The sequence below is a fragment of the Leguminivora glycinivorella genome, chromosome Z (genome assembly GCF_023078275.1).
Source record: "Leguminivora glycinivorella isolate SPB_JAAS2020 chromosome Z, LegGlyc_1.1, whole genome shotgun sequence".
Lineage (NCBI taxonomy): Eukaryota > Metazoa > Arthropoda > Insecta > Lepidoptera > Tortricidae > Leguminivora > Leguminivora glycinivorella.
In genome coordinates, this window is record NC_062998.1 from 43,322,620 (window position 1) to 43,336,353 (window position 13,734).

Below are 13,734 nucleotides of genomic sequence, written 5' to 3' on the forward strand. Positions count from 1 at the left end.
CTTGTCTCAATGACAACACGGAAGTTTTTTAAATATTGGGATCCAGTATGTAAAAAGGCTGAATATAAAATAAGTTTATCAAACCGCGTTTAGAAAGGATAGCTCATGGGTAATTTTTAATGTGGTAGGGTTTGCATATTAATGGAATTGTTATGTTGTGGAATAAAATTCTAAAGCTTGAATAAAAAGTATAATATTAAATAATATTAAATCAAATAACTTATTACATATTAAAATATGTCTAAATGACACTTTAAAAAATAAGTACATTACAAACAAAAACCATAACGTATGATATAAATATTTAGTCGAGTTTACGAATATATTAAAATTTTAAATTTCAATACAGCATTTAGGAAAATTTATAAAACAAAGTGTAGTATAAAATGTAATAAAAAAATATATGAAAATAACAGTAAACACCATTATTGAAAAAAAACAGGAAGACATCACAGATAGAAGTTCATACAATTATGTGTGAATAAATCAGTTTCATATAAATAAATAAATAAATAAATATTACATGACTTCTTACACAGATCGACTAAGCCCCACGGAAAGCTCATTTAAGGCTTGTGTTGTGGTTACTTAGACAACGATATATTTAATGTATAAACACTTAAATACATAGAAAAACACCCAAGACTCGGGTACAAATATTCGTGTTCATCACACAAATAAATGCCCTTACCAGGATTTGAACCCGGGACCATCGGCTTCGTAGGCAGTATCACTAACCACTAGGCCAAACTGGTCGTCAAATAGTTTCACTAGTTTATTATTAATAAATATAATAAAAATATTACTTTATTGGTATTGATGTGCTAACCGTACTCTCGAATCCCCGACAGAAACTGACAATACCAACATACCTTAATGGCAACAGATCCCACACATTTTTCTTTCTTGTATAAAGAACAACGCCAATATGACCCGCGAGATTTTTCCTTTAAAGGTTTTACCCTATAAAACTGTCGTCCTTGAAACAGCAGAACACATCCGCCTTTTCTTCGAATTATTTTATAATTACAATCCGCCATTGCTTACACTTATCCGTTTCCACAGTGAGGAAATAGATGCAACATTTGTCACTAGTGTCAATTTGTAATTATCATCGGAAATATCAAACAAGGTTGCATTGCAATCAACTGCAGTTTAATACAATAACAGACAACCTTTTTGCCTTTATGATAGGTGGTCCACGGATAAACGTACGTTTCCGTGGTACATCAGTTGGACGATGGGTACATATTTCTAGTACCTATTGGACTAACGATAAGTTTAGTGTACCATGGTGCAAACGATTGGACCACGGGTAACCTATCTTCCTCGTAGTACAATCGGGTGGACTATGGACAATTTTACTTCCCCGTGGAACAACCAGTTGGACATAGCAGTTGGACCACGGGTCGGGAGCGCGTAAATCAACGCCAAAATTAAAAGAGGTGATAGGGATAGGACCTCATTAGCTATCATTTTAAGAAAATTTTACCTTGTCATGGTTTTCGAAATATTGCCTCTTTTTTATTTCTTTTCTGTACGTTTTATAAATGAAACGGCCAATATCTCAAAAAAATACATTTAAGGTTAAATTAGCTTAAAATGATATAGCTAATGAGAAAATAAATAATTATTATGGCCATAAGTGCTTTTTGTTAACTTGCATACCGATGTGTTGATTTCAGCTAGTGACATGACTGGCTACGAGATTTACCAAACCGTCCAAGCCTAACTTCGTTATGGTAGCAAATCAAACAACGAGTATTCCACTCGTTTACCATGACAAATGGGACTTGTGCCAGCTTCTGGTTTTCAATTCAATTTTGTTTCTAAAGTTCTGCATTTACTAGCATAAAAGCATTGAGCTAGCCAGAATTCACCACCACATTTTATCGAGTGCATTGGCGTTTCTAATCGGGAATAAGTGTCCATTTTTGCGCCCTTTTTTCGTTCAGCATCACATATCTGTATGAAGCTAATATGTCTGTTGAGATATTTTAGTTTGTACACCTTGCCATGCTATACAACTATGGAAAAGATCTATTATTTATCCATCAAGGGGGCATTGATTGCCATCGAAGTAGTAAAACAACGTAGGAGAACAGACCACCCGTCTACCATGAGTCATATGGTCCATGACCAGAGATCGGACGGATTTGCGACATTCTTAGTGACTTACGTCATTTTAATGACTTTTAGTATGAGATGACGCACAAAAATCCGATCTCTGTTCATGACAAATGTAAAAAACCGGCCAAAAGGGTTTCGGGCCACGCTCAGTGTAGGGTTCCGTTGTTTCCCGTTCATCACAATATGTGTCACTTAAGAGTTGAAAAAAAAACGACAATTTAATAAAGTGTTAATGGATCATTTGAACATGCAATTGTTTTGGATCACGTAGAAAACTAGAAACTATTAGCATCGCTATGCCCGCGTCTGTCTGCCTGTTGGTCGGAAGCTTTGCCCGGAGGTCGTTACTGCTGGAAAGTTGCAATTCGGCATGTATGTGTCGGCATCCGATCGTAGAATCCGTCAGATCACGAGATTCCTAGGCATATCGTGAAACGGCGCCAAATCATGAAATGCCTAAAAGTTGCCTTGGCATATCACAATAATGTGCCTGATAAACAACACGGCAGGTCGATTAAAGAAACACATTCGTCGATATTCCTAGCTCTATATCGGGCACTTCGTAGAATTAATAGTTTCTTTCTTGGCCATTGGTGGTGCTGCGTATGCGATGGCGCGGATGACGGCCGTGTTTGTGTACCGGCAGCACCGAGTGAAACATGTCGGCGCCACAACAAAATTATTTTAGCACCAACAATAGTGTGGTTATACAAAATAGAAGTGCAAAAGAAGCTTTTTTCTACTTGTCGACTTTAATCTGTCAATTAAGACACCATGCACAGACTCAACTATAAGTGCTGACTGTTAGCTATAATATCTCATTAAAGTTCACTTTAGTTAACTTAGATGGTTTTATTCAATAACTAGCTTTTGCCCGCGGCTTCCTTCGCGTTAGAAAGAAACAAAAAGTAGCTTATGTCACTCTCCATCCCTTTAACTATATCCATTTAAAAATTCACATCAATTCGTGCCGTGAAAGGCCGGCAACAGACAGTCTTAAAATTATTAAGACTGTCTGTTGCCGGCCAAAGACGGACAAACAAATAGACACACAAACTTTGCCATTTATAATATCATATCAGTATGGATTTATTATGTTTCACGATAGTTTTAACAAAATTATGGAAATGGTTAATTAACAATACAAGTCTCGTTTCATTTCATTTGTAAAATACAAAGTATTTAATAAAATATTGTACTTATTTACTATGGTTTTTTGCATTTTTTACTTCAATTTTGGACACCTTACTTAAGTACTGAACGATATGGCGGCATATCATGATATTCATGATATGTCTAGGAATCACATGATCTGCCTAAATGCCACTGGCGGGTTTTACTTGGTGAAATCATCTAAATGGCGGCGTTTCATGACATGCCTAGGAATTTCATGATCTGCGTCACTGGTCTAATCGTTAACAACGGTGAGTTTTGAACGATATGGCGAATGTTGCTAAGCCAAATCATGATTTGGCGGCGTTTTTTGTATCAAGTTATCTTGTACACTTTAGTAGCTGTAGAATATTGTTAGTAAATGGGTTTGCAAGAACATCAATTTCTTAGTAAATCTTCGAAAATAAAATAATCGCTTCGTAAAAACATGGCATTTCTCTCGGACTTTAGAACTAAGTATGTCCGAAAAAACTAAAGCGAACTTGGTCGGTTTTTTAAGTCGTTCCCGAGTTATAGCAAACCCTTCTTTGTACAAAGACTGTTTATACATTTGATACCTCCCGACCCTCCCGTTCAAATTATACTGAGTAGGAATATATTTTTCCCCTTACTAGCTCGGAAACACGTGTTTTGTCCTTTAATACCAGCGGGTAAAAACGCATTTTATCCACTAGTGGGTAAAGTAATTTGACCTTGAATAAAGTCAAATTAACTGCTTTAAAATTGATAAAAGTATAGGTGAATCTAGTAATAAAGATGATTTACCACCTGTGGAACTACTGGAAGCAGTAATAAACGCATTTTTTGCGTTGTAGTTTCCTCGCTATAGTGAGGGGAAAAGTTTTGTGTTACACTCGGGTCAAATGTATTTTACTTCTCGTGTGTTAAAAAACTCGCAAGTTCAGGATTCTATTCTCGAACCACTCGCTTCGCTCGTGGTTCAACTATAGAATCCTTTCACTTGCTCGTTTTTCAATTCCACACTCGGCGTTAAAATACAACTTTGCCCCCTTGTATAACAAATAACTAATATATCTTTTATAAATCCTTCGAGTAAAAATACTGGTACTTACAGTAGAACTGCTCACTGTATTGTACATTTTTCATAATGAAATCATGGGCAAATATAAATAATGGATAAAAAGGACAATGCTACGATATTAATTTCTACTATTTATTTAAGTTGGTACTGTTCTTTAGGAACAGAAGTTATTTGACTTAAACTTAGTCCCTTATACTTTTTCATAAAGGATAAATCTGATTTGACAAAAGTCTCGTATAGGTGCGGGAAACCGTTTGAGCATTACTGGATGAAATGGTTGGAGGGGCTTTTGCGCATTGTATTGCTTTGTGCCGCTTTGTGCACAGTCAATGTCATTTGCCAATTGCCGGGTACCGCACTGCTAACTTAATACGCGTTCATGGTGAATTTAAGCGCATTTAAAGTATGTAACATGCACACATGACACAGCGCGCAGCGTTCCCCTGTGTCCATAGCAATCTCTTAACACGGACTTTTAGCCGGACACAACGTACATATATCGTAACGTGACATCCGACTACGTGTTAGCACTTAGCACCGATTACGGTTGAATGTTGATAAGCTATAGCGATACCTACAGGTATTATATGTACATATTATTATATTTATTTAGGTTAAAAGTTAGAAAAATGCTATTTTAGATCCTATATGGTTCCATCAAAACATAGACGTTTAGGATACTCTTTGAATTTCCTACTTACTCTCATTTTTGTAAATAGTTAAGCCAGAGGTAGCCAAAGCCCTTCTTCATAATTTTTGTCCATGCATATTTGTAACGGAGACAAGTGTTGCCACCTACTTACTTATTTACCTACTTACTAACTACTATTTATTTACTACTAATGCGGGTATCTTCGTTTATTATGTTCGTGGCCTCTCGTGCTCTTTGACTTCTCAATAATCTGAGGCAGAAATTTTAAGACTAATTTCAGAATTAGCAAAAGCACCTAGATAAATTATACGCTGACTTTGAAAAGTCGAACAACTTCGACACAATACCACTTTATAAAGTGTCTGGACTGCTCAAAATTGCGACGTTAGTTTCAGAAAAGTAGGTAAAGATTGCTCAGATAAATGGCCTTTATTTCACCTAATATACATTATATACATATATATTATATACATATAATAGTATTTAGTTAACATGGAGCTTAAGATAAATATTGCAAGCGTGACTTGCCGGAGCGAATTAAAGATTCGGTTTTGCGATATTTTTACGTCCCGAGTTACCTACAATGTTTTTTATCACATTTATTACATTAGAATATGTAAAAAGAGAAAGAAGGTAATAATAGTCCCAGAAATGTCATATATCCTTAGGGGAAAAGCTTTTTCTACAACTCCCACTACGCCTAACGCATATACTCTATGAGCAAGTGTGACTTACTTATAAAAATGTAATACGTATTTTGTTGATTATGTTACACAATAAATGTAGAGTAAAGGTGAAGAGTATCTAACTCATTCGACTGTGGGTGAGTGACGCGACACAGACTTTATGAATGCTAGTGAGTATTATGAGTATTATTATGACAGATACTTTTGACACGTTGCTATCTGCTTCTGTTAATGCTGTTTAAGTAAGCATATTAAAACATACAATAAATATAATATAATATAGTTATTTTTTCGGCAGTACAACATAAAATAAAAATACACAAGAAATACGTCATACAATCATAGTCATGCATAATATTTTCTTCATCTACGTTTCTTATGTTACTGCTATAATTATGTGTAAAGTTGTTAAATTAAATCGATATTTCATTATTGTATGGCGTTTATCCCAGGAAATAGTACACTATAATTTGTAAGCTCATAGTGGTTCCATCGTTTCTATGGCTTCCTTTGGATACCATTATCAGGTGAATGTGATAGAAAACAGCCTGTACTTGGAAGGCTTACTGCTTTGACCATATATAAAGGTCATATTTCCGGACCATGGATTGAGGTATAGGTATGCTTGTCTGTCTTTCTCGGTACTGAATAATGGTGTTCCGGATACAAGTACGGTAAAGAGGAAAATGGAAACGAGTGACGTATTACTTCTTGTCACATGTATTGAATCGCGTTTTACAGTATACACCTATTATGAGTCTTTCAAATTTCGACATAGGCATGCAAATAACTATTTTATGAACTAGTGCGGTAAAGAATACTTTATGTACAGTCAAGTGTAAGAATAAGTATCGAAAAACTAGTCTTATAATATGATAGGTACTAAGCTCTTATACCGGATGAAGATGCTATGGGACATATTTTCGAGTAAGTGTACAAGAAAGCAAAACTGGCCTTAAACAACAGCAATCTATATTTAGGAAATAAATAAAAGTATATGACGGTCTCGGTCTCACGTTCAAATATTGAATCCGGATGGTGCCCGCTCAAAAGATGGGATGGGATGGGTTCAGAGCACTCTTACTGATTGGGCACTCGCACCTTTGAAATGTCATGTTTTACTCGCACAAAAATTTAGACAGGAATATCATTTTCTTGAAACCTTAGGTACTTAGTTGTTAGTACAATTAAGTATGGAGTAAGATTACTGAATAACTTAGGCTAAGTGCTGCATGAATTCACCGGAAGGACGGGGAATTTAAAAAATAGTGCAAATGCAATTGAAAATTATATATACCCGAAATGTTATTTAATTTACTCGTATTTACTTCATTTGGAGAAAAATTTGCTTAAATTTTAAGCCTTTGCAGAATATTCAAACTCTAAATTGTCCCCGTCTGTCCGTCTATAAGGATCGTAATATCACATAAAAAGAACACAGACCTTTCAGATACCTGGCAAAAATAATGATAGTGGAGTGAAGAACTTAAGACATAAGTATATTTAGAGGACTCTTGCGAAATTGCTTTCTTCCTGTTTGGATATTAATTCATTCAAAATATTTTGACAGACATTGCTGTAGATATATCAATAACAACAATTGATCCACCCCGCCGTTTGAATTATTCGTTAATTCAGGATAGAACGATAAGGGTAACAAATATTAAAAATAAGATCTCCGAAAATCAATTCTCAAGTGCACCAATAAGGTAGAGTATAAGTAAGACATGGTAACATAGAGGTATATAAGTATATGTAAATTCAAATAATATCACAGTACTTAGGTACTATCACACTACACAAATAAGCACAATTTTATAACTCCTCTAAACGTACATTCATAGGTATTGTTAGAAGATAAAATAGGAAGAGTACCTAATCTAATTCCGTCGAGTGACTTTTAATAAACGTCTAGGTAACTATTTACTGTCTCTGTAAAAAAGCGACACCTGCTCACAAAGAGGTGAAAATATCACAAGCCATTTTACAGCTTATTGGAATTGCTTAAGGTTCAAGATTTTTTTCCCCTCACTAGCTCGGAAACACGTGTTTTGTCCTTGAATACCAGCGGGTAAAAACGCATTTTATCCACTAGTGGGTAAAGTAATTTGACCTTGAATAAAGTCAAATTAACTGCTTTAAAATTGATAAAAGTAGGTGAATCTAGTAATAAAGATGATTTACCACCTGTGGAACTACTGGAAGCAGTGATAAACGCATTTTTTGCGTTGTAGTTTCCTCGCTGTAGTGAGGGGAAAAGTTTTGTGTTACACTCGGGTGCAAATGTATTTTACTTCTCATGTGTTAAAAAACTCGCAAGTTCAGGATTCTATTCTCGAACCACTCGCTTCGCTCGTGGTTCAACTATATTACTATACAATCCTTTCACTTGCTCGTTTTTCAATTCCACACTCGGCGTTAAAATACAACTTTGCCCCCTTGTATAACAAATAACTATTTCCCCTCCCTAGCTCGGAAACACGTGTTTTGTCCTTTAATACCAGCGGGTAAAAACGCATTTTATCCACTAGTGGGTAAAGTAAATTGACCTTGAATATAGTCAAATTAACTGTTTTGAAATTGATAAAAGTAGGCGAATCTAGTAATAAAGATGGTTTACCACCTGTGGAACTACTGGAATCAGTGATAAACGCATTTTTTGCGTTGTAGTTTCCTCGCTATAGTGAGGGGAAAAGTTTTGTGTTACACTCGGGTGCAAATGTATTTTACTTCTCGTGTGTTAAAAAAACTCGCAAGTTCAGGATTCTATTCTCGAACCACTCGCTTCGCTCGTGGTTCAACTATAGAATCCTTTCACTTGCTCGTTTTTCAATTCCACACTCGGCGTTAAAATACAACTTTGCCCCCTTGTATAACAAATAACTATTGTATGCCTGGCTGTTATATTGACCTACTCGCAATATTAAATTTGTAGGACCATGTACATATCTAATTGATAACAAAAGAAATATACTCCCTTAACGTTAATTAGTTCCCAGTTTCGCTTTGACTGACATTGCTTTCAGGCGGGTCAGAGGTACGGCTATATAATTGAATCCAACTTTTAATTATCAAAGTACCAACAAAACATTTATGAAAGCCCCACAATTTAACATTATACATTTAAAAATAAACACGAACCCGAATATAGAACCCCCTTCTTCTGGGAAAAGTCTGTTAAAAATAACGGAGCTAAGCTTGTTTTGTAACTTCGTTTCCAGTGCACTATGGTGACCTTTATGACGTTTAGGTATGTTCCTGTTCCTACATACATAAAATATACGATTAATGGTAATGGGTTGTATGAGCTGCCGCCTGTCATATGATAAAGATAAGGAGGTAGCATGAACTTCATCTTATCCGCACTTGCATCGTAATGTTCTTTGAAATGATGACGATAAAAAACAAATTTTGCAACCCGTTTTAAGTCCTACCTAGTTACCTATTATGAAATATTGACAACTATTTATTACGGTAGGACTTCAGAGCCCCGCCGTTTAAAATTTTCCCTACGGTTAAACACGGGAAAACTATTTTTAATATCCAACTCTTCTAAACTTGAGGAAAAACTTTAAGTGTTTGTAATGAAATGATGAAAATATTCCCTGTTTCATAGGACCCACAAAAGTTATAAGATTTAAGGATGGATTACTGTAAAATGGGACTGGTTAGTTATCAATTTTAATAGAAAATGTTGGTCAATCTTCGAACTATCACCGAATAATGTTGTAGCGAATACAATTTATTTCATTGTGCAATAATAATATAGACGTATTTTTTTAAGGATTATTTAGATCAGCGGTTCTCAAACTTATATTCCCATGGAACCCTTTTAGAAAGCAAACATATCTGACGGAACCCTCAAAATTAAATAAAAAAAATATTGCAATCATTATTTTAAATAAGTACATAATCATAATAGTAAAATCTAATTGTACGATTCTAATTTTTTTTTTAATTTTTTAACACTTGGTGAATTTTTGGTTTTATTTATGCAAGAGTTGAAGTTGCATATCAGGTAACCAAAATTCACACGGGGGCTCCGGGGCCTCCCAGAGAGGCTTTGCGGAGCCCTAGGGATCCGCGGAGCACACTTTGAGTATGGCTGATTTAGATAATATATAAATGACAATGATAGTACATACGCTGAAATGATGATCATACGTAAATGGTATACCTACCTACATAAACAAATAGGAAAATGTAACATCAGCGACATCTGACTTACTACTGTAGGTATCATAGAAAGCGATAAAGAGGCGGGTAGCGGAATTTTATTTTTTGTATTACGCAACAGGGTCTCAGAAAGTTTTAAGCAGAATTTTGAGTAATAAATAAGAATATTCCCTATTATAATAACAGACTAAGAGACTCCTTACGCTACACCAAAGTGTTGCAGTTCTTTTATATTGCTTGCACACGGCGGCAATATTTAACTAATAGTGGAGATACGTTGATACTAAACTCGAGGAGCCACGACTACATGCCGTTGGCTGGCTGGTGCGCGACCTCCTTAATGGTTTGAAATTGGTCACTTCTTCTACTTCGAAGACTGTTTTCATGTTTTGAAATATTATTTTAGTAGTCAGTCTGCCTTGGGTCACTGAACTGTATCGTTGTATTTACTTAAATTCTATTAAGTCTTTTTACAACGTGTTTTCATCGTCTATATTAAGTATACAGTCCACAACCCCGCTAGTTATCTTATCACATACAAAATTCTGTTTAAGCTCAATCTTTCCAGTATCAGCTTGACGTATATTGCCAATGTTCGCATAATGCACGAAATCTAAAAGGGATCAGAAAAAAAAAGATGGATAGGTATCCGTTTGATGACAAGGGGGAGGCTGTAATTATTTATTTATTTATTTGAAAACATATTACAATGACATTACAGATAAATCCAATGCGTCATGAAACTTAAATAAAAAAAAACAGTAAATAAGAACATGAAGAAAACAAACAATAAAAGTTTACAACTAAACAATTGATTTGGGCGATGACGTAACAGCGTAATTATATCTTGAATCGTTTTTTTTAAAGGGTTCTGTACAAAAAGGTGCAAAAGGCACCCTGTCCATCTGTCACATTACTAAATATCTCAAGAATTATCTATGCTATCTAAAATAAGGGGAGCAAACTGTAAATGTCAGGTTACTAGGTCAAGTGGGGTATCGTTAAAAAAAGCTCAATTGTAAATAACAAAACTAATTTTTATATTTTTTTTGTTGTGGAAAAAATAATAATTTTGAAAGAAAATGTAAAAAATACCATTCCCCCCTTATCTCCGAAGTTTACCAACGAAAAAGTAACAAACAAGTGTATCAGAATTTCCCATCACAGAAAAAATGGAGTTGCGGACTTTTACTACGCCCGTGACTCTGGACAACCGGCCAAAGCAAGTCAGAGCAGAAAATTCCAACAAATTTACCTCATTTCGGCTCCGGCTACCCCATCACTAAGGCTACTATTATTATAACATTTTGATAAAAACCTGGAGCCATAGCCGATGGTTCGTTGAATGTTAAAACAGCAAGGCTGTGATCGAACGATATGATTTCCAAACAGCCCCCGGGTAACGGAATAGAAAAACAATGAATTGTTGAAAAGTGATACCACAAAGTTCCGTACTTGCTAGTCGCTGTGCCACAATGCCGTCATATAGTTACATTACAATCGTAGGAAATAAAGGAAAGTAAAAATAAATACATATAAATAGTTACAAGAAGATTAATAATACTAATTAAGTAATAACATAAGACCTTGGTTTTGTACGCCTAGTGTAATTAATGTTTTGTTGTTAAAATAATTACTTATTAATATCCATACTTACTAATATTATAAATGGGAAAGTGTGTGTGTCTGTTTGTTTGTCCGTCTTTCACGGCAAAAAGGAGCGATGAATTGTCGTGATTTTTGAAGAGAAGAGAGTTGAAGGGATGGAGAGTGACATAGGCTACTTTGTGTCTCTTTCTAACCCCCCACTTCCCTAACATAGGGGATGGAAGTTTGTATGGAGCATTCCGCAATTTTCGAATTTAATGCGAGCGAAGCCGCGGGCAAAAGCTAGTATATTATAATACAATTCTAGAATCTTGGTCGCGTGTGTCGTGGTCGTGGTTGTGACAATGGTACTAATACTATAATCTAATCTATCACAATTTGTACTAAATACACAAAAACATACCTACCTACTATTGGCACAATTTCATTTTTGGAATGGCATAGAATCATTGTTAACATCATTATAAACTTACTCTAAATACTTCGTTATATTACAAAGTAATCAAAAAACAAGCGTAACGGCATAAAATCTGTCGTTCGAACAAGCTGAGATATAAAACATCTTCTTTGAGCCGCCATGCAAATGAGCCAGGGTGGCTAGCCGAATGGCACAATCGCTCACGAAACGCTCACGAAACGAAGCGCTAGTAGATATCTATCTCTATCGCGCTTGCATATTGGCGCGACAGAGCCAGCGGCGTATCGCTTTCGTTTGGCGTCGGAGAAATGCCATTCGGCTACGGGGCCTGGGCCGAAAGAAAGAAGCGGTTTATAATTTTGGACACGTTCTTTAAATTTACCTTTTAACAGCCTCTTGATATTTTTACTACGTGTCGTTTCAGAAATTTTCTGTACAGCCTGTAGAAAATAAAGATAAAAGGAGAGATAAAATTTGGAGTTTATACGAGTTTGTTGATGCAGGTCACGATATAAATTTATCACTAGATACCTTTGGTACTTACGAGGTAATTGACTGGAACGGTAGGGCCCATCGCAGAGTGCGCATTGTGCAGTCACGCCGGAAGCACTTCCTTACGAGTGTAACTAAAATCGGTGAATATAAATTAAGTTTAGTCCGACGTTTAGGTAAGTTGCTTCTTGGCGATTGTTTATGATCATAAATCTAACTAGTTTATATTATTAGATCAGCCTCAACCACCGTAGTTCTTGATTTTATTAAACTTATTTATTAACACATCCACTTACGAAAAATGTTATGTACCTAATCATCAATTAACTTTTCTGTTCAAGGTATCATTTTAATTCTTTTCCCCTCACTATAGCGAGGAAACTACAACGCAAAAAATGCGTTTATCACTGCTTCCAGTAGTTCCACAGGTGGTAAATCATCTTTATTACTAGATTCACCTATTTTTATCAATTTAAAAGCAGTTAATTTGACTTTATTCAAGGTCAAATTACTTTACCCACTAGTGGATAAAATGCGTTTTTACCCGCTGGTATTAAAGGACAAAACACGTGTTTCCGAGCTAGTGAGGGGAAAATACCTATGTAATTTTCTTCGGTTTGTTGATCTTGACACAATTTTTTACTATTTCACATTCTAGAGTGAAAACTACTTACATAAGTATGAGATCGTTTTAAATGTTTAGCCAGTACCTAAGCAATTAATCAGATCAAGTTACGTCCGTGGGCAAGCTTTAGCCTTGTTGACGCAATAGCTGAGGTAAACAGCAGGTAATATGGATGGATAGCAAGTCAATACATTAAACACTAATTTGTCTACATCGACTGGTACACGGCTAGCAATTAATATGTGTAATTGTGCAATCTGATTAATTGTTGACGGTTTCATAAGGGCGGCCTGCTAAGGTGGGATTGGAATCTATACTAATTATTAATGTGAAAGTGTGTTTGTCTTGTCTGTCTACATAAAATATGTGTGTTAGCTCTTCACGCTTAAAACACAAACGAGTCCTTGTATGTCTTCCCCAACACGGAATCCATTGGGTATTCCGGACCTTAGGGAGATACGTATGTATATACGATACGTAGAGCCCTTTTAAAACTAGGTATCATGAAATGTAAGTGGTACACCGAGCGGATGCTGCCATTGCCCGCACGCAGAGGCACCCGCCAAAGGTAAGGACTATTTGAGAGTTGATGGAATCTAAAATGAAATAAGCTATAAGCTCAAAGTGATGCTCTAAATACTAGGTTATGGGATAAAACATTAAAAATGCCTGTCTAATAAAACAGTATCCAATTTTATTTCCGGCAAACGGTGAGTCGTCATCCCTAGAGTC